Below are 21,323 nucleotides of genomic sequence, written 5' to 3'. Positions count from 1 at the left end.
GTGCATTTACTGTCTGAAATAAGTCTTAATATATACCATTGTCCTCCGTCGAACGTACATTATCATCAGTTTTCTATAAGGAGTTTTCTGGTTTCCAGTCGGAAACAGTTGTTTCATGTTTTTTTTTTTTTTTCAAACGGTGAAAATAACAATTAAATCACTATGGCTCTCATATAAAATGTACAATACTAGCTCTGTCATACTGACAACACACAGTGCTGCCGAATTTAATTCGGGGAAAGAAGATCCGACTATTTTCATTGAAAGATTACTTAGGATCTGAAGGACTCTTCGTTCTGCTGGATATGAATGAATGCTCGATAGAAATCAAATCAGTGAACATATGTGAGGTATCATTTGTGGTCAACGACACAGCTACACTTGATGACAGTTCTCTGTTAATTGTTAGTAACAGGGCAGTTTGTTGGCTGAGTGCGTAAGTGCCGAGACTGTGAATCCATCTCTGCGGGTTTCAGTACCCAGTTGTACTAATTCTTTTATTTAATCATAGCCACATGATTACCACAGTAGATCACGCGGTAGTGTTTAGCAAACGGTTCATAGAACTACTTTCCGACGATTTCACGACCATTAACGAGAGAAGTGGCGCAGTGGTTAGCACACGGTTCGAACCTGCGTCCGACCACCCTGATTTAGGTTTTCCTTGATTTCCCTAAACCGCTTCCAGCAAATACCGGAATGGTTCCTTTGACAGTGCATGGCCGATTTCCTTCCCCATCCCTCCCTAACCCTTTGGAACCGATGACGTTGATATTATTTTGGTCCCCTCGCCCAAACCAGGCAACCAGTCACATCCAATCCATTCTCGAACAGCACATTGGAAAAATGAAACTCTAAATCTTTCAGCGCCAGCTCTCATTTCTCTCAGTTCATCACGATGGTCGAATCTCCCCATGTAGGTGGAAATCGATGAAATGTATTGGCATTCAGGGGAGAAAATTTGTGATTGAAATATCGTGACAAGATCTCGTCTTTGTTTTAGTGGCCGTCACACCAACTCGCTTCACATAAGCGCGGCATTCTCAGCCTTATTTCGCGGTAATAAAAAACGAACTGCTCTTCTTCGAACTTTTTCCATGCTCCGTCAGTTCTGTCTGTTACGGATCCCTCAACGCCCAGCAATACTCCAGACAAGGGTGGACACGCGAAGTTGTAGGAGTCTGTAGTAGATTTGTTGCACGCTCGAAGTGTTGTGACAGTAAAATGCAGTCTTTGATTCGGTATCTCTGCAACATTTTCAGTGTGATGGTTCTAATTTGAGATGTTCATTATTGCAACCACTGGGTATTTAGTTGAATCGGCAGCCTTTAAATTTGTGCGATTTATAGTGTAACCGGAGATAAATGGAATGTTTTTACCTTTCATGTGGAGGGTCTCATACTTTTAAGTATCCAAGGTCAACGGCGACATCTAGCACCGTATAGCTGCCTTGTCTAAATAATTTTGCAGTTAGTTCAAATCAGAAGAATTTCCAATACGTTAAACATCTTCATTTGTAAGCAATGTGCTCAGATTTGCGTCCTCAATTGTTAACGTAGATTGAGAACGCAGACAACACGTGTCGTTTCTGTTGCAATCGATGACTTCTCATCAATTACTACGAACTGTGAGATTTGTGAGTGGTACTTACGCATCCAGTCTCACAACTGAGAAAAATACATAGACGGGCAGTTTGATTAGAAGACCCTTTTGAGAGGAACGGTAGCAACAGACTTGGAAATCTAGAACTATGTTATCAATTTGCGATCCTCCGTCGATAGCACGCACCGATTCCTGTGAATAAAGAGCTAATTGTGTTTCACAAGAAAGATATTTTCTGAATCCGTGCTGACTGTGTCAGTTGATCGCCTTCTTCGATGTAGTTCTGATCGAACACAACATATGATCAAAAATCCTACTGCAAATCGACATCAGGCGTATGAAGTGTCTGTAAGTTCGTCTTTGTACAAGATAATTTAGGGACTTCGGCTGTTCAGTATAAAATGTAAAATTAAAAACACCATCAGTCGTCTCTGTTTTGAATGTAATTTATTTATGCTACCAGTTTCGGTGTTCCACTATGCCATCTTCAGGCCCGTGTAAAGACAAGACAATGAATTGTGGACCAAGTAATGAAAGGTCGGCGTTAAAGTTCAGAGATCAGTTATACCCGGTGGTGGTATGTTGTAAACATTTAACAAAAACCAAACTGTACAAATTGTTATATCAAAGTCAGTGATAAAACAAGAAGTAAAACGAGATGAGAGCTGCACCCCGTTTGAATATAAACCCGACTACAGTACATGTAGCCTAAACGTAAAGTGAAACTACTATTAGGTCAATATTAATCTCATTTTAGCTAATTATTGTGCCACATACTGACAAACAACTACAATATAATGCTAATGTCAGTGCCCGCGAATCAGCTGAAGCAAACCACACATGTTTGTATACTGAGGAGTACAATCAGAAAGTAAATTACTTATTTGCTGCCATATTTGTGTACTAGGAAACTATAAACCCATTGGTCAGCTCCACGTTACCTACCTGTACACCTTGTATCATATACTAACAAAAACAATAATTTAATGTTAAGTCAAAGTTTTGCCCTCACAAGCGGCTTGATATTCCCCCCCCCCGCCCCCCCCCCCCCCCACACACACACACGCACACACACACGCGCGCGCACAACGTAACCTGGTATTTACTACACGACAAGAATGTTCGTTGTGGTCCACTTTGCCGGTTTGTTTTTCTGGTCATACTATACTACCCTGCATAAGAGTTACGTGCCGTACAGAGGTACTTGTCTTAGGTTTTCTGACAGAATTGAATACGCTGTCTGTTTGTTCCTGTAAATTTCTGTAGAGTTACTTCGTAGTTTACAGTTCGCTTTTTCACATAGCCTCTCTACCAGCAGACGTACCACTTCTTGATCATTTCGGTTACGACCTTTTCCGTATGATATTCTGACACTTCCTAAATAGTGGAAATTCATTGTGATTTGCCGGGTCATTAAGACATTTTTATTCAACATGTAGGACCTTATGGATATGTGATTGATACATTATTTGACATAATAATAAATTCCTGTTTTTATTAGTGACACAGGCAGTTAAGGGAGGGGCGGGGGGGGGGGGGGGGGGGGTGTACTGCGATAAACGGATGTATATTTCATTAGCATGTGACATCATATAAATAATGTACCTTGAGCTTGTGTTCTTCAGTATATATTCAGGCGACAACAGTCTTGAAATAACTCCTCATATCGTGTGTACCACCTTCTAGCTGTCTACCGTTCCACTCTCGAACGACGCGCGGGGATATTCAGCACTTGAATTTTTCTGTGCGAGCCCTGCTTTCTCTTATTTTATCGTGATGATCATTTCTCCTATGTAGGTGGTTGCCGACAGAATGTTTCCGCAATCGGATGAGAAAACTGGTGACTGAAATTTCATGAGAAGGTCCCGAAGCAACGAAAAAACCTCTTTGTTTTAATGATTGCCACTGCAATTCGCGTATCATGTCTATGGCACTATCTCCCCAATTTCGGGATAATAAAAAACGAGCTGCCCTTCTTTGTGCTTTCTCTATGTCATCCGTCAGTCCCACCTGATGCGGATCCCACACCGCACAGCAATACTCCAGAATAGGGCGGACAAGCGTGGTGTAAGCGGTCTCTTTAGTACACCTGTTGCACCTCTTAAGTGTCCTGCCAAATAAATCGCAGTCTTTGGTTTGCTCTGCCCACAATATTATCCATGTGATCGTTCCAATTTAGATTATTCGTAATTGTAATCCCTAAGTATTTAGTCGAATTTGCGTAACTTACCGCGTAATCATAATTTAGCTGATTTCTTTTAGTACTCATGTGAATAACTTCAGACTTTTCTTTATTCAGTGTCAGTTGCCACTTTTCGCACCACACAGATATCTAAATCATTTTTCAATTCGTTTTGGTCATCTGATGACTTTACAAGACTGTAAATGACAGCATCTTCTGGAAATAGTCCAAGAGGGCTACTCAGATTGTCTCATATGTCGTTCATATAGATCAGGAACAATAGAGGACCTGTAACACTTCGTTGGGGAACGCCGGATATTACTTCTGTTTTACTCGATGACTTTCCGTCTATTAGTACGAACTGTGACATTTTCTGACAGGAACTCACGAATCCAGTCGCACAACTGAGGCGATACACCGTAGGCACGCAGTTTGGTTAGAAGACGCTTGTGAGAGACGGAAAGCCTTTTGGAAATCTAAAAATATGGAATCAATTTGACATCCCCTGATGTGAAATATAAAGTTTTCCCGGCGAACTAAATATTCAAAAAGATTTCGGGCATGCAGCCGGTCGTCGTTTTCAATATTCACATCCCCTGTCGACAGCACTCATTAATTCATGAGTATAAAGAGCTAGTTGTGTTCCGCAAGAACGGTATTTTCTGAATCCGTGCTGTGTATGTGTCAATAAATCGTTTCCTTCGAGGTAACTCATAATGATCGAATACAGTGTATGTTCAAAAACCCTACTGTAAATCGACGTTAGTGATATGGGTCTGTAATTCAGCGGGTTACTCCTACTTCCCTTTTTGGGTATTGGTGCAACTTTCCAGTCTTTAGACACGGAACTTCCTGTGAGCGAGCGGTGGTATGTGCTTGCTAAACATGGAACAATTGCATCAGCGTGCTCCGAGAAGAACCTGACTGGTATACAATCTGGACCGGAGGCCTTGCCTTAACTAAGTTGTGATTAACTATCGGTCGTTACGTCAAGTAGTCCGTAGTGACAAGTTGTTGTTGTTGTTGTTGTTGTTGTGGTGGTCTTCGGTCCTGACACTGGTTTGATGCAGCTCTCCATGCTACTCTATCCTATGCAAGCTTCTTCATCTCCCAGTACCTACTGCAACCTACATCCTTCTGAATTTGCTTAGTGTATTGATCTCTTGGTCTCCCTCTACGATTTTTACCCTCTACGCTGCCCTCCAATGCTAAATTTGTGATCCCTTGATGACTCAGAACATGTCCTACCAAACGATCCCTTCTTCTAATCAAGTAGTGCCACAAACTCCTCTTCTCCCCAATTTTATTCAATACCTCATCATTATTTATGTGATCTACCCATCTAATCTTCAGCATTCTTCTGTAGCACCACATTTCGAAAGCTTCTATTCTCTTCTTGTCTAAACTATTTATCGTCCATGTTTCACTTCCATACATGGCTACACTCCATACAAACACTTTCAGAAACGACTTCCTGACACTTAAATCTATACTCGATGTTAACAAATTTCTCTTCTTCAGAAACGCTTTCCTTGCCATTGTCAGTCTATATTTTATGTCCTCTCTACTTCGACCATCATCAGTTATTTTGCTCTCGAAATAGCAAAACTCCTTTACTACTTTGTCTCATTTCCTAATGTAATTCCCTCAGCATCACCCGACTTAATTTGACTACATTCCATTATCCTCGTTTTGCTTTTGTTGATGTTCATCTTATATCGTCCTTTCAAGACACTGTCCATTCCGTTCAACTGCTCTTCCAAGTCCTTTGCTGTCTGACAGAATTACAATGTCATCGGCGAACCTCAAAGTTTTTATTTCTTCTCCATGGATTTTAATACCTACTCGGAAGTTTTCTTTTGTTTCCTTTACTCATTGCTCCATATACAGATTGAATAACAACGGGGAGAGTCTACAACCCTGTCTCACTCCCTTCCCAACCACTGCTTCCCTTTCATGCCCCTCGACAAGTAACTGCCATCTGGTTTCTGTACAAATTGTAAATGGCCTTTCGCTCCCCGTATTTTACCCCAGCCACCTTCAGAATTTGGAAGAGAGTATTCCAGTCAACATTGTCAAAAGCTTTCTCTAAGTCTACAAATGCTAGAAACGTAGGTTTGCCTTTCCTTAATCTATCTTCTAAGATAAGTCGTAGGGTCAGTATTTCCTCACGTGTTCCAACATTTCTACGGAATCCAAACTGATCTTCCCCGAGGTCGACTTCTGCCAGTTTTTCCATTCGTCTGTAAAGAATTCGCGTTAGTGTTTAGCAGCTGTGACTTATTAAACTGATAGTTTGGTAATTTTCTTATGTCAACAGCTGCTTTCTTTGGGATTGGAATTATTATATTCTTCTTGAAGTCTGAGGAAATCTCGCCCGTCTCATACATCTTGCTCACCAGACAAGTGACAAGTAATGCCTTTTCTTTGCTATTCTCGGTACAGTCCTGACACTGGGGATCTCGGAATATTGAATTCCCAAACGATTTCCGAAATTGAATGTGCCGTGTGAGTAGCTCCGGCTACCATTCCGCGTTCAAAGTCAATCAATACCCCTCGTGGGGCTATAATGACGTTAGAAACCATCTCACACGAATCACCCGAGTACAAACAACAGCTCCACCGATACACCTCCCTTTTATATGATGTGAACGCGATACTACCGCGAGCTGTGTATGCGCACAGCGGTAGCCGATGAGTTTCGTTACCTCATTGTGCAACTGTTGCATTTTCGCTTCCATTGATTCACGGCCATTGAAATTAGCATTATATTCTAGTTGTTTGTAAGCAAGTGACACAACAATTACCCAAGAATCACGTGTAATGTTGGCCTCGAAATAGTAATTCCACTTTACTGTTATATGGCAAATGTATATTTTATTCCATGGTTTGTATTCCAACAGAGAGTGGGTATTCTCCAGCTTTGTTTTTTAGTGTGTCGTTGACTTTGACGTCACTTCTTGTACAGTTTGGTTTTGGTTAACTGTTTACTCCATACACTGGGTATAACTGATCTCTTATCTTGTACACCGGCCCTTTATTACTTAGCACACAGTCACTGTTTTTGTCTTTACACAGGGGCATGAAGATGGCGTAATGGAACACCGAAACTGGTGCACTCAAAATACAGACTGCTGAAGGTGTTTTTAATTTTACATTTCAGCGAGACAGGTCTGCAATTCAGCGGATTACTCCTACGTCCTTTCTTGCGTATTGGTGTGACCTATGCAGCTTTCCAGTCATTAGGTACTAACCTTTGTCGAGCTACCGTGGTATCTAGAAATGTGGCTTTGTCATCAACAGTTTACTTGCTCCGAAAATATCCCCTTCCTTTAGCGGGCTCTGCAGCGTAATCCCGTAAAGTTGTAGTCGAGTCAAAGCATATACTATATTCGGATATCACGTTGCTTTACTCTTCCGCTTTTCCTCTGTCATTTGAACTGACTTGGGCCGCGCGGGATTAGCCGAGCGGTCTAAGGCGCTGCAGTCATGGACGGTGCGGCTGGTCCCGGCGGAGGTTCGAGTCCTCCCTTGGGCATGTGTGTGTGTGTGTGTCCTTAGGATACTTTAGGTTAAGTAGTGTGTAACCTTAGGGACTGCATACCTGCCAACTCTCCTGATTTAGGCGGGAGACTCCCGATTTTCCACTTTTTCTCCCGGCTCGCGATTATTCCAGTATTTCTCCCGATTTTTACTAGTTATCGGCAAATTTGCATTTGTTTTGAACACCCGCCATTTCAGGTTTTTTGTTGTGTTTTCGCCAGTTGCCGGAATTCGTTGCGTATTAGTCGACCTTAATCGATACGTATCGAAGTTTATAGAAATCAGGAAGTCGCGCGCGATTTATATATCTGTAGTTATTTTTCCTCTTTCCCGCGCATTTTGTCGAAGATATACCGCTGTCCCGTAGTGCACATATAGTAACCTCGGTATTGCACAGTGTTCTGCTTGGACGTGTGTTGATGCATATTGTCGTAGTGTTTTGATTCGGGGCTTTGTTTTTAAACATGGCCAAAAAATATAACTCCTTCTTAAAACAATTTTCGAAACACTTTCCATGCATTATCGAGTCGAGGAAAGGCCTGTTGTTCGCTTTTTGTACCGTTTGCCGATGTGATATTTGTGTATCACATGGTGGAAAAAGTGATGTTTCCAAACATGTGGAAACAAAAAAGGACCAATACAATTTGAAGTGCGTCGATAACAATAAAAAACTGGAATTCAGCGACAAAAGTGAAAGTGATGGAGTGATAAAAGCTGAATGTTTATTTACATCTTTTATTTTAGAACATAATTTGCCGATCAATTGCGCTGACCATGCGAGTCACCTGTTCCGGAAAAAGTTCCCGGATTGCAGTATAGAGACAAAATACAGTTGCGAAAGGACAAAAACTGACGCAATTATCGGGGAAATGGCAAAAAAGGAAAAAGAAGAAATCGTAGACATTTTGTTTTACGGCAATCATAGTTTTTTTTCCCAATGCCAAAAAAACATCCCAACCTCACAGCAATTAGCTGGGCGAAACTACAAATAAGGGTTACGGAATCAACATTTTGAGTATTTCCAATGTTTCTATACGTTATTTTTAGCCATTATATAGCTTTGTGGCCCCTTAAAGGAAAACTTTTCAGTTGTCTTAGGTGTATACGAAAATGAGCCACACATTTTTGATCTTTCATATCTCCTGATTTTTAAAACTGAATCTCCTAATTTTTGGTTTTTGAAGGTTGGCAGGTGTGGGACTGATAAACCTTAGGAGTTAAGTCCCATAAGATTTCACACACATTTTTTTGAACTGGCTTGGGGTGTTTTTAGGAGGAACAGTAAACAATTTGGAAAGTGGTAGTTTCTATGGACTGACTCGAGTACAACATTTTGAACTTCCAGCTGCGTCAGTACTCGGGGTGTGTGTGTGTGTGTGTGTGTGTGTGTGTGTGTGTGTGTGTGTGTGTGTGTGGGGAGGGTACCTTTGCTATCACACACAGATTCCCCATACTCTGTTCCACTCGGAGATGGCGCGAGTGGAGAATGCTTGTCGATGAGCCTCTGTATCTGCTCTAATTTCTCGAATTTTCTCGCGGTGCTCATTTCGCGAGGTGTATGCTGGGCGGAGCACCTATCAGAAGGCTGAACTACTGCCTTTTGCAGAGCGGTCCGCCCCCAGAGGTGCAGCTGGTGTCGGTGAGGTTCTGGAGGGATGTGGTCCCATAGATTGTCGGTCACGTTTAAATCCGGCTAGTTTTGTGGCCAGAGCAGTGCGGCAAAGTCGGCCTGGTGGTGTTCGAACCACGCACGCAACATTGCGAGTTGTGAGGCGTTGCGTTGTCCTGCTGGTAGCTGCCATCGCGTGGGTGGACGTGGTCCCCGAGACCAATGGAAAATGGAAATGAGCGTTTGGCGCCCCTGCGGGGCAGGTTCGGCCACATTGGGTGACCTGCGCGCCGGAAGGGCACGAAATGATGACGAAGACAGCACAATACCCCGTCCCTGAGCGGAGAAAATCCCAGACCCAACCGGGAATCGAACCGGGCCCGTAGGACGGCAATCCGTCACGCTGGCCACTCGGCTATCGGGGTGGACCCCAAGACCAGATGAATGTAGGTGGATTCTTACAAAGAAGGCAGCAAACAGCCACTATTAATATTGCTATTTATTTAAGTAAATAGCGTCGTAACCGGTTTCGAACTGACAACTTCATCGTCAGACGGCTGTTCACAAGATGCGCTTCACATAATCGTCAGTTTTCGATTTTTATTCTCGCACTGTATCTGCATCTACATCTACATCCATACTCCGCAAGCCACCTGACGGTGCTTGGCGGGAGGGTACCTCGAGTACCTCTATCGGTTCTCCCTTCTATTCCAGTCTCGTATCGTTCGTGGAAAGAAGGATTGTCGGTATGCCTCTGTGTGGGCTCTAATCTCCCTGGTTTTATCCTCACGGTCTCTTAGCGAGATATACGTAGGAGGGAGCAATATACTGCTTGACTCCTCGGTGAAGGTATGTTCTCGAAACTTCAGCAAAAGCCCGTACCGAGCTACTGAGCGTCTCTCCTGCAGAGTCTTCCACTGGAGTTTATCTATCATCTGCGTAACGCTTTCGCGATTACTGAATGATCCTGTAACGAAGCGCGCTGCTCTCCGTTGGATCTTCTCTATCTCTTACATCAACCCCATCTGGTACGGATCCCACACAGCTGAGCAGTATTCGAGCAGTGGGCGAACAAGCGTACTGTAACCTATTTCCTTTCTTTTCGGATTGCATTTCCTTAGGAGTCTTCCAATGAATCTCAGTCTGGCATCTGCTTTACCGACGATCAACTTTACATGATCATTCCATTTTAAATCACTCCTAATGCCTACTCCCAGATAATTTATGGAATTAACTGCTTCCAGTTGCTGACCTGCTATATTGTAGCTAAAAGATAAGCGATCTTTCTTTCTATGTATTCGCAGCACATTACACTTGTCTAGATTGAGATTCAATTGCCATTCCTTGCACCATGCGTCAATTCGCTGCAGATCCTCCTGCATTTCAGTACAATTTTCCATTGTTACAACCTCTCGATACACCACAGCATCATCTGCAAAAAGCCTCAGTGAACTTCCGATGTCATCCACAAGGTCATTTATGTATGTTGTGAACAGCAACGGTCCTATGACACTCCCCTGCGGCACACCTGAAATCACTCTTATTTCAGAAGACTTCTCTCCATTGAGATTGACATGCTGTAACGAAATATTCTTGGTGTGTTGCTGCCCTACGGTAGAAAACAATGTCAGAAGCGCCCTATGTGAACATAACTAACCTCCAAACGATGTAATAAAGAGTAAACAAATACGTGAGGTTAAGTGGTTATAGTACTTCCATCGAAAATTCCGCGAAATCGCGTTGTAAAGTTGCAGGATTGTATTTTTGAAATATTGCAAAGTATATGCAACACTTCTAAGGACACACACACACACACACACACACACACACACACACACACACACACACACACACACACACACACACGCGCGCGCGCAAATACACCAGTGCCAGAGATCCAGAGATGTTCTCTCTCACAGATATTACAAGAAATAGATTACTTTGATTTCACAGTATGAATGTTTATAAATAATAAACATAAGATCACAAACAATTAAAACAGAGATAAACATCAGGTTAGCCTCCATTGAGAGGCTGTTGCACGCAGCGGCCGTTACTTTGATTTGTAAATAATAGATTTCAGCTATCAGTCGTCCTTTGGAATATTCATTGGCAGATCTAGATTTCGGCTAGCAACTAGCCATTCTCAATGCACTATCCTTTTTTGGTCAATGCATGTAATGCCTGTTGGTCTGGCTTTGTACAGACTTCATGGATTCCATGAAGTCTGTACAAAGCCAGACCAACAGGCATTACATGCATTGACCAAAAAAGGATAGTGCATTGAGAATGGCTAGTTGCTAGCCGAAATCTAGATCTGCCAATGAATATTCCAAAGGACGACTGATAGCTGAAATCTATTATTTAGAGATAAACCTTACATTATGAGCATATAATATTACAGATGAAGTTCACAGGTGTTGTAACCAGTTTGTATGAATGCTACTTACGCGGTGTTATGTAAATACTGTGCTATATACAGGGACTAACGTAGAGGTGAGATAAAATGAATAATATGACAGTAAAATAATATTAAAATATTATAGCGCACTGGAATCAATTTTACAGTTGCAATAATGAGAGACTGAGCAGGCAGCCCTATTTTGGTGTAAAACAGTGCCAAATAAGTTGATGTGTTACAATATATACATTGCTTTGATTTGAAAGTACAATTTTTTACAAAGAACCAAGGTAACATTGTGAGCATTAATTAAAAATAAATTCGGAGAATGTAGTAGCTGACGATTATATGAAGTGAAGTGCGTCCTGTGAACTTAATTCTACACACCCAAGGTCTCACCATGACAGCTTTAGACAGATACATGAATGCTTGTGTTGATGCAATATCACTTTCAGAACGTCGCAGGGAATGGCACGAAAACAGTTCTCAGACAGTAATGGAGAAGAAATAAAAACTTTGAGGTTCGCCGATGACATTGTAATTTTACCAGAGACAGCAAAGGACTTGGAAGAGCAGTTGAACGGAATGTACAGTGTGTTGAAAGGAGGATATAAGATGAACATCAACAAAAGCAAAACGGGGATGATGGAATGTAGTCGAATTAAATCGGGTGATGCTGAGGGAATTAGATTAGGAAATGAGGCACTTAAAGTAGTAAAGGAGTTTTGCTATTTGGGGAGCAAAATAACTGATGATGGTGGAAGTAGAGAGTATATAAAATGTACACTTGCGATGGCAAGGAAAGCGTTTGTGAAGAAGAAACACTGCGAAACACAACTAGCTCTTTATAGTCATGAAGTAATGAATGCTATCGACAGGGGATGTCCTATTGATTCTATATTTCTAGTTTTGTGCCACTGATTGCCGTGCGCTGTGTGATGTCGATCCGTCCTGTTGAAACCAGGTTTCTTGGACGTTTGGAAAATTGTTCAGTGCAGGTGCCACGGAAGTTCCTAACATCTGCACGTAACGATCGGCACTGACAGTTATTGTGTTTCCGTGTTCATTTGCGAAGAAAGACGGCCCGATAATACCGTGTGATCAAACACCACACCATACTCTCACTTTACTAGCTCTTTATGCCCATGAAGTAATGAGTGCTATCGACAGGGGATGTCAAATTGATTCCATATTTTTAGCTTTCCAGAAGGCTTTCGACACCGTTCCTCTCAAGCGTTTTCTAACCAAACTGCGTGCCTACGGAGTATCGCCCCAGTTGTGCGACTGCATTCGTGATTTCCTGTCCAGAAAGGTCTCATTTCGTACTAATAGACGGAAAGAGATCGAGTAAAACAGAAGTAATATCCGGCGTTCCCCAAGGTATTGTTATAGGCGCTCTGTTGTTCTTGATCTATGTTAACGACATCTGAGTAGCCGTCTTAGATTGTTTGCAGATGATGGTGTCATTTACCGTCTTGCAAAGTCATCAGATGATCAAAATGAATTGCAAAATGATTTAGATAAGATATCTGTGTGGTGCGGAAAGCGGCATTTGGCCCTGAATAAAGGAAAGTGTGAAGTTATTCACATGAGTACTAAAAGAAATGCGCTAAGTTTCGATGACGTTCTAAGTCACACAAATTTGAAGACTGTAAATTCAACTAATTAGTTAGGGATTACAATTACAAATAACCTAAATTGGAACGATCATATAGATAATATTATGGGTAGAGCAAACCACAGCCGGCCGAAGTGGCCGTGCGGTTAAAGGCGCTGCAGTCTGGAACCGCAAGACCGGTACGGTCGCAGGTTCGAATCCTGCCTCCGGCATGGATGTTTGTGATGTCCTTAGGTTAGTTAGGTTTAACTAGTTCGAAGTTCTAGGGGACTGATGACCTCAGCAGTTGAGTCCCATGGTGCCCAGAGCCATTTGAACCATTTTTTAGAGCAAACCACAGACTGCGATTCACTGGCAGAACACTTGGAAGGTGCAACAGGTGTACCAAAGAGACCCCTTACACCACGCTTGTCCGCCCTATTCTGGAGTACTGCTGTGCGGTGTGGGATCCGCAACAGGTGGGACTGACGGATGACATCGAAAAAGTACAAAGAAGGGCCGCTTGTTTTTTTTTTTTTTATTATCGCGCAGTAGGGAAGATGGCGCCACAGACATGATACGTGGATTGCAGTGGCAATCACTAAAACAAGGGCGTTTTCCGTTGCTCTCATGAAATTTCAGTCACCAGTTTTCTCATCCGATTGCGAAAACATTGTGTTGCCACCCACCTACATAGGGAGAAATGATCATCACGATAAAATAAGAGAAATCAGGGCTCGCACAGAAAAATTTAAGTGCTCGTTTTTCCCGCGCGCCGTTCGAGAGTGGAGCGGTAGAGAGGCAGCTTGAAGGTGGTTCATTGAACCCTCTGCCGGGCACTTTATTCTGAATAGCAGAGTAATCACGTAGATGTGGATGTAGAAGAGAAATTTGTTAACATCGAGTATAGATTTGTCAGCGAGCCTTTTGTGAAAGTATTTGTGTGGAGTGTGGTCATGCATTGCATGGAAGTGGAAGATGGACGATAAATAGTTTAGACAAGAATAGAAATGTGGTGCTCCAGGAGAATGCTGAAGATTAGGCTGGTAGATCACGTAACTGACGAGGAGGTAGTGACTAGTTTTAACCACGGCGGGACGCGCACCGTTTGGAAACGTAGCCGCCTCGGAAATGCTTTCACATTTCGCCGAAGAGTCATTCGACGTGCCCTTTTGGACGACATATAAATCGTTCCGCTTCCACCTGACGACATCGACTGCACTGTTTTCGGCGTCCCTCCCTCCCTGACACGCATCGTTTATTCCCCGATGCTGGTGCTTCCATCTGTGAGTGGTCATCGCACGCCGACGCCGAACGCAGGCGCTGGTCAGTAGAGATGGGCAGACTGGTTCATCCTTGGGAACTAGTTCACTGCTGATCGTTCTTTTTTGGGAAGCGTTCATTTTCACTCGTTTACCGTTCATTTGTGCTTGGTATATGGTTGTTATGAAAAACTGAGAACTAGTAGTGTAGGTGACTGAAGTATGGAGGGCACCAAGAGGGGGCACTTGCCTCCCCCCTGGAGTATAGTTTTCATTCATTACAGAATTCTTACACACTTTTACAAGTAATTTCTGTGATTCTGCAGAACCTCTCGTTCAGCCAGCCGTAGCCTTGTGTGGCTGATCGCAGGGAAATAATTCAGGGTGGCGCACGGAAAACCGGCCCCGAGTACAGACTGCTCGCCAATTACGGACGATGTGTTGCCCGTTACGAGCAGATACATCAGACAGACAATTTGTACCGGGTCTCGTGCTTACTAGGCAGGAGCGCTAGCAGCTAAGGCCGGTATTACACTAGCAAATTTCTTTGTCAAAGATTTGATCAAAGATGTAATTAAATACTCCGTCAAAGATCTTTGACGTAGCGCTAGAAGGGGTATTACACTGTCATCGCTTTTTTCGTCAAAGTTCAAGATGGCTGACAACAACAACTTGTTATTAACCGCAGCAGTTGCATGTACTACAATTGCACTGTGTGCACATGCGGAAGATAAGTGGGGGGGAAAAAAAGGAAACAGCTGGTTGAAGCCGTGGGTTTTACGACAAAACGATAAAAGCATTCGACAAAACTTGTTACGTGAGCTTATAGTGGAGGACGTAAAGTCGTATATAAATTACTTAACAATGGATGATCATACATTTCTGTATGTGTTCAGTGAAGTGTATCCTCATATCACAAAGCACAATAAAGAACTGCTACATCTGCAGAAGGCAGGCTCACTGTAACACTCCGATTCCTTGCTACAGGAGAGGGTTGGGTTGGGTTAGGTCTCCAATCTTCTTAATCTATTTTTGTATTCAGCGTGCCTCAAGTTGTAAAGCGCCTCACCAGCTTCAGACATATCTTTGTAGTTGTCGGCACACACCAATTGTATTTACCGGCAATGTTTATAAAAACACTACAGACGACAGAATGCTGCAGCGATGCTAGCGCTCCATGTGGTAACATGTCACACTGCAGTGAACAGAAGACAAGCGACTTCTTTGATCAAATCTGCAGCGAGGCCCTAGATTTGATCAATTATTGGACGACATTTGACAAAGTCCCTATTACACCATCAAATATCCTTGACAAAGTTATTTGACAAAGAAATTTGATATTACAGGGTGATTCAAAAAGAATACCACAACTTTAGGAATTTAAAACTCTGCAACGACAAAAGGCAGAGCTAAGCACTATCTGTCGGCGAATTAAGGGAGCTATAAAGTTTCATTTAGTTGTACATTTGTTCGCTTGAGGCGCTGTTGACTAGACGTCAGCGTCAGACCGCTCAACAGAAAGCTTTTTGTGTTATTGAGTGGCAGAAGTGAATCGACGACAGTTGTTCAGCGTGCATTTCGAACGAAGTATGGTGTTAAACCTCCTGATAGGTGGTGTATTAAACGTTGGTATAAAAAGTTTACAGAGAATGGGTGTTTGTGCAGAGGGAAAAGTTCTGGACGGCCGAGAACGAGTGATGAAAATGTAGCACGCCTCCAGCAAGCATTTGTTCGCAGCCCAGGAAAATCGACTCGCAGAGCTAGCAGAGAGCTGCAAATTCCACAATCAACTGTATGGAGAGTCCTACGAAAAAGTTAGTTATGAAACCTGAACGTCAACTACCCGAGGCGATGGATCGGCCGCCAGGCAGCCCGTGACAGAGCACTTCATCACTGGCCTCAAAGAAGCCCTGATCTTACCCCCTGCGATTTTTTCTTACGAGGGTATGTTAAGGATATGGCGTTTCGGCCACCTCTACCAGCCACCATTGATGATTTGAAACGAGAAATAACAGCAGCTATCCAAACTGTTACGCCTGATATGCTACAGAGAGTGTGGAACGAGTTGGAGTATCGGGTTGATATTGCTCGAGTGTCTGGAGGGGGCCATATTGAACATCTCTGAACTTGTTTTTGAGTGAAAAAAAAAACCTTTTTAAATACTCTTTGTAATGATGTATAACAGAAGGTTATATTATGTTTCTTTCATTAAAAACACATTTTTAAAGTTGTGGTATTCTTTTTGAATCACCCTGTATAATACCGGCCAAAGCCACCTCGTTGCAGCGGTTCAAACAACTGTACGGATCACGTTTGCGCCCCCCCCCCCCCCTTCCCTCGATACAAATTCTCAGTGCCGCCCCAATCTCCTGCAAATTCCCCCCTCGCGCACGAAGACATTTGCCGAGTCTCTCCACGTTGTGGAACAGCACGTCAGTATGGGACGTAAAAGGGAGATCGAGCCAGAAGCGCAGGTACTTGGAGGAATGAAGCAACACAATTTCACACACTTTACTGGTCTCATACAGATACGATTGTATGTCCTGTTCGTGTGGGGGCAGTTTACAGTATACTGGGCCGGCAGCGAGAAGTTGTATCGAGTTGCGTGAACCACTGTGGTTTAGTGGCTGGCCTTTCTGTCTAGATTCCCGGCCTCAGTACAAATTTCCTCTCGCCGCTTCAATCTGTGACCGTGTAGGACCCCCGCGAGCATGCAGAAGTGCCGCAACACTCTGAGGCGTGGACTCGACTAATATCTGAAGTAATGCAGCAATCACATACAACCGCTCCTCACCGATAGATCTGTACCTACAGATTGGAAAATTGCGCAGGTCGCACCAGTGTTTAAGAAGGGTAGTAGGGTGTAGTCGAACTACAGACCTATATCATTGACGTCGGTTTACAGTAGGATTTTGGGGCATATATTGTACTCAAACATTATGAATCACCTCGAAGGGAACGATCTATTGATAGGTAATCAGCACGGTTTCAGAAAACGTCGTTCTTGTGCAACGCAGCTAGCTCTTTATTCGCACGAAGTAATGGCCGCTATCGACAGGGGATCTCAAGTTGATTCCGTATTTCTGGATTTCCGAAAAGCTTTTGACACTGTTCCTCACAACCGACTTCTAATCAAGTTGCGGGCCTATGGGGTATAGTCTCGGTTGTGCGACTGGATTCGTGATTTCCTGTCAGGAAGGTCGCAGTTCGTAGTAATAGACGGCAAATCGTCGAGTAAAACTGAAGTGATATCGGATGTTCCCCAGGGAAGCGTCCTGGGACCTCTGCTGTTCCTGACCTATATAAATGACCTGGGTGACAATCTGAGCAGTTCTCTTAGGTTGTTCGCAGATGATGCTGTAATTTACCGTCTAGTAAGGTCATCCGAAGACCAGTATCAGTTGCAAAGCGATTTAGAAAATATTGCTGTATGGTGTGGCAGGTGGCAGTTGACGCTAAATAACGAAAAGTGTGATGTAATCCACACGAGTTCCAAAAGAAATCCGTTGGAATCCGATTACTCGATAAATAGTACAATTCTCGAGGCTGTCAATTCAACTAAGTACCTGGGTGTTAAAATTACGAACAACTTGAGTTGGAAAGACCACGTAGATAATATTGTGGGGAAGGCGAGCCAAAGGTTGCGTTTCATTGGCAGAACACTTGGAAGATGCAAAATGTCCACTAAAGAGACAGCTTACACTACACTCGTTCGTCCTCTGTCAGAATATTGTTGCGCGGTGTGGGATCCTTGCCGGGTGGGATTGACGGAGGACATCGAAAGGGTGCAGCTCGTTTTGTATTATCACGAAACAGGGGAGAGAGTGTGGCAGATATGATACGCGAGTTGGGATGGAAGTCATTAAAGCAAAGACGTTTTTCGTCGCGGCGAGATCTATTTACGAAATTTCAGTCACCAACTTTCTCTTCAGAGTGCGAAAATATTTTGTTGAGCCCAATCTACATGGGTAGGAATGATCATCAAAATAAAATAAGAGAAATCAGAGCTCGGACAGAAAGGTTTAGGTGTTCGTTTTTCCCGCGCGCTGTTCGGGAGTGGAATGGTAGAGAGAGAGTATGATTGTGGTTCGATGAACCCTCTGCCAAGCACTTAAATGTGAATTGCAGAGTAATCACGTAGATGTAGAACTGACACCGGGAATCCTGGAGGGCTGTCCATAAAACCCTAAGAGTATGAGGGGGTGGAGATACCTTCTGAACAGCACGTTGCAAGCCATCCCAGATTTGCTCAATGATGCTCATGTCTGGGGAGTTTGGTGGCCAGTGGAAGCGTTCGAACTCAGAAGGGTGTTCCTGGTGCCACTCTGTAGCAATTCTGGACGTGTGGGGTGCCGCATTGTCCTGTTGGATTTTCCCAAGTCCGTCGGCGTGCACAATGGACACGAATATATGCAGGTGATCAGACAGGACGCTTGCGGACGTGTCACATGTCAGAGTCGTATCTAGACGTACATCACTCCGACTGCCCACGCCCCACACCATCACAGAGCCTCTACCAGCTTCAACAGTCCCCTGCTGACGTGCAGGGTCCGTGGATTGGTGAGGTTGTCTCGATACCCATGCGCGTTCATCCGCTCGACACAATTCGAAACGAGACTCGTCCGACCAGGCAACATGTTTCCTGTCAACAACAGTCCAATGTCGGTGTTGACAGGCCCCGGCCGAGGCGTAAATCTTAGTGTCGTGCAGTCATCGAGGGTACACGGGTGGGCCTTCGGCTACGAGACCCCATATCGATGATGTTTAGTCGACTGGTTCGCACGCTGACACTTGTTGATGGCCCAGCGTTCAAATCTGCTGCAGTTTGCGGAAGGGTCGCACTTCTGTCACGTTGAAAGATTCTGTTCGGTCGTCACTGGTGCCGTTCCTGCAGGATCTTTTTCCGGCCGCAGCGATGTCGGAGATTCGATGTATCACCGGACTCCTGATATTCACGGCACACTCGCGAAACGGTCATACGGGAAAGTCCCCACTTCGTCGCTACCTCTCTCCCATCGCTCGTGCGCCGCCTATTAACACCACGTCCATCATCCTCATCAAGGCTGAGAATGCCTTTCAGCGTTCGGTCTGGAGCACAGTCCCCCTTATACAGTTCCTCCATGATCCCCTATTCAGTGCTCTTCTGATGTTAAGCATTTTTTTTATTTTGGTCGTCAGTCTACTGACTGGTTTGATGCGGCCCGCCACGAATTCCTTTCCTGTGCTAACCTCCTCATCTCAGAGTAGCACTTGCAACCTACGTCCTCAATTATTTGCTTGGCGCATTCCAATCTCTGTCTTCCTCTACAGTTTTTGCCCTCTACAGCTCCCTCTAGTACCATGGAAGTCATTCCCTCATGTCTTAGCAGATGTCCTATCATCCTGTCCCTTCTCCTTATCAGTGTTTTCCACATATTCTTTTCCTCTCCGATTCCGCGTAGAACCTCCTCATTCCTTACCTTATCAGTCCACCTAATTTTCAACATTCGTCTATAGCACCACATCTCGAATGCTTCGATTCTCTTCTGTTCCGGTTTTCCCACAGTCAATGTTTCACTACCATACAATGCTGTACTCCAGACGTACATCCTCAGAAATTTCTTCCTCAAATTAAGGCCGGTATTTGATACTAGTAGACTTCTCTTGGCCAGAAATGCCTTTTTTGCCATAGCGAGTCTGCTTTTGATGTCCTCCATGCTTCATCCGTCATTGGTTATTTTACTGCCTAGGTAGCAGAATTCCTTAACTTCATTGACTTCGTGACCATCAATCCTGATGTTAAGTTTCTCGCTGTTCTCATTTCTACTACTTCTCATTACCTTCGTCTTTCTTCGATTTACTCTCAAACCATCCTGTGTACTCATTAGACTGTTCATTCCGTTCAGCAGATCATTTAATTCTTCTTCACTTTCACTCAGTATAGCAATGTCATCAGCGAATCGTATCATTGATATCCTTTCACCTTGTATTTTAATTCCACTCCTGAACCTTTCTTTTATTTCCATCATTGCTTCCTCGATGTGCAGATTGAAGAGTAGGGGCGAAAGGCTACATCCTTGTCTTACACCCTTCTTAATACGAGCTCTTCGTTCTTGATCGTCCACTCTTATTATTCCCTCTTGGTTGTTGTACATATTGTATATGACCCGTCTCTCCTTATAGCTTACCCCTACTTTTTTCAGAATCTCGAACAGCTTGCACCATTTTATATTGTCGAACGCTTTTTCCAGGTCGACAAATCCTATGAAAGTGTCTTGATTTTTCTTTAGCCTTGCTTCCATTATTAGCCGTAACGTCAGAATTGCCTCTCTCGACCCTTTACTTTTCCTAAAGCCAAATTGATCGTCACCTAGCGCATTTTCAATTTTGTTTTCCATTCTTCTGTATATTATTCTTGTAATCAGCTTCGATGCATGAGCTGTTAAGCTGATTGTGCGATAATTCTCGCACTTGTCAGATCTTGCCGCCTTCGGAATTGTGTGGATGATGCTCTTCCGAAAGTCAGATGGTATGTCGCCAGACTCATATATTCTACACACCAACGTGAATAGTCGTTTTGTTGCCACTTCCCCCAATGATTTTAGAAATTCTGATGGAATGTTATCTATCCCTTCTGCCTTATTTGACCGTAAGTCCTCCAAAGCTCTTTTAAATTCCGATTCTAATACTGGATCCCCTATCTCTTCTAAATCGACTCCTGTTTCTTCTTCTATCACATCAGACAAATCTTCACACTCATAGAGGCTTTCAATGTATTCTTTCCACCTATCTGCTCTCTCCTCTGCATTTAACAGTGGAATTCCCGTTGCACTCTTAATGTTACCACCGTTGCTTTTAATGTCACCAAAGGTTGTTTTGACTTTCCTGTATGCTGAGTCTGTCCTTCCGACAATCATATCTTTTTCGATGTCTTCACATTTTTCCTGCAGCCATTTCGTCTTAGCTTCCCTCCACTTCCTCTTACTTCAAATACCTTCTCCTTGGTCTGCCCCGACTCCTACCCTCTACTGCTGAACCCACGAGTCTCTTGGGTAACCTTGCTTCTTCCATGCGTGTAACATGACCCCACCATCTAAGCCTGTTCGCCCTGACTGCTACATCTATAGAGTTCATTCCCAGTTTTTCTT

The sequence above is a fragment of the Schistocerca serialis genome, chromosome 11, assembly GCF_023864345.2.
Source record: "Schistocerca serialis cubense isolate TAMUIC-IGC-003099 chromosome 11, iqSchSeri2.2, whole genome shotgun sequence".
Taxonomy (NCBI): Eukaryota; Metazoa; Arthropoda; class Insecta; order Orthoptera; family Acrididae; genus Schistocerca; species Schistocerca serialis.
This window is presented reverse-complemented; position numbering follows the sequence as displayed.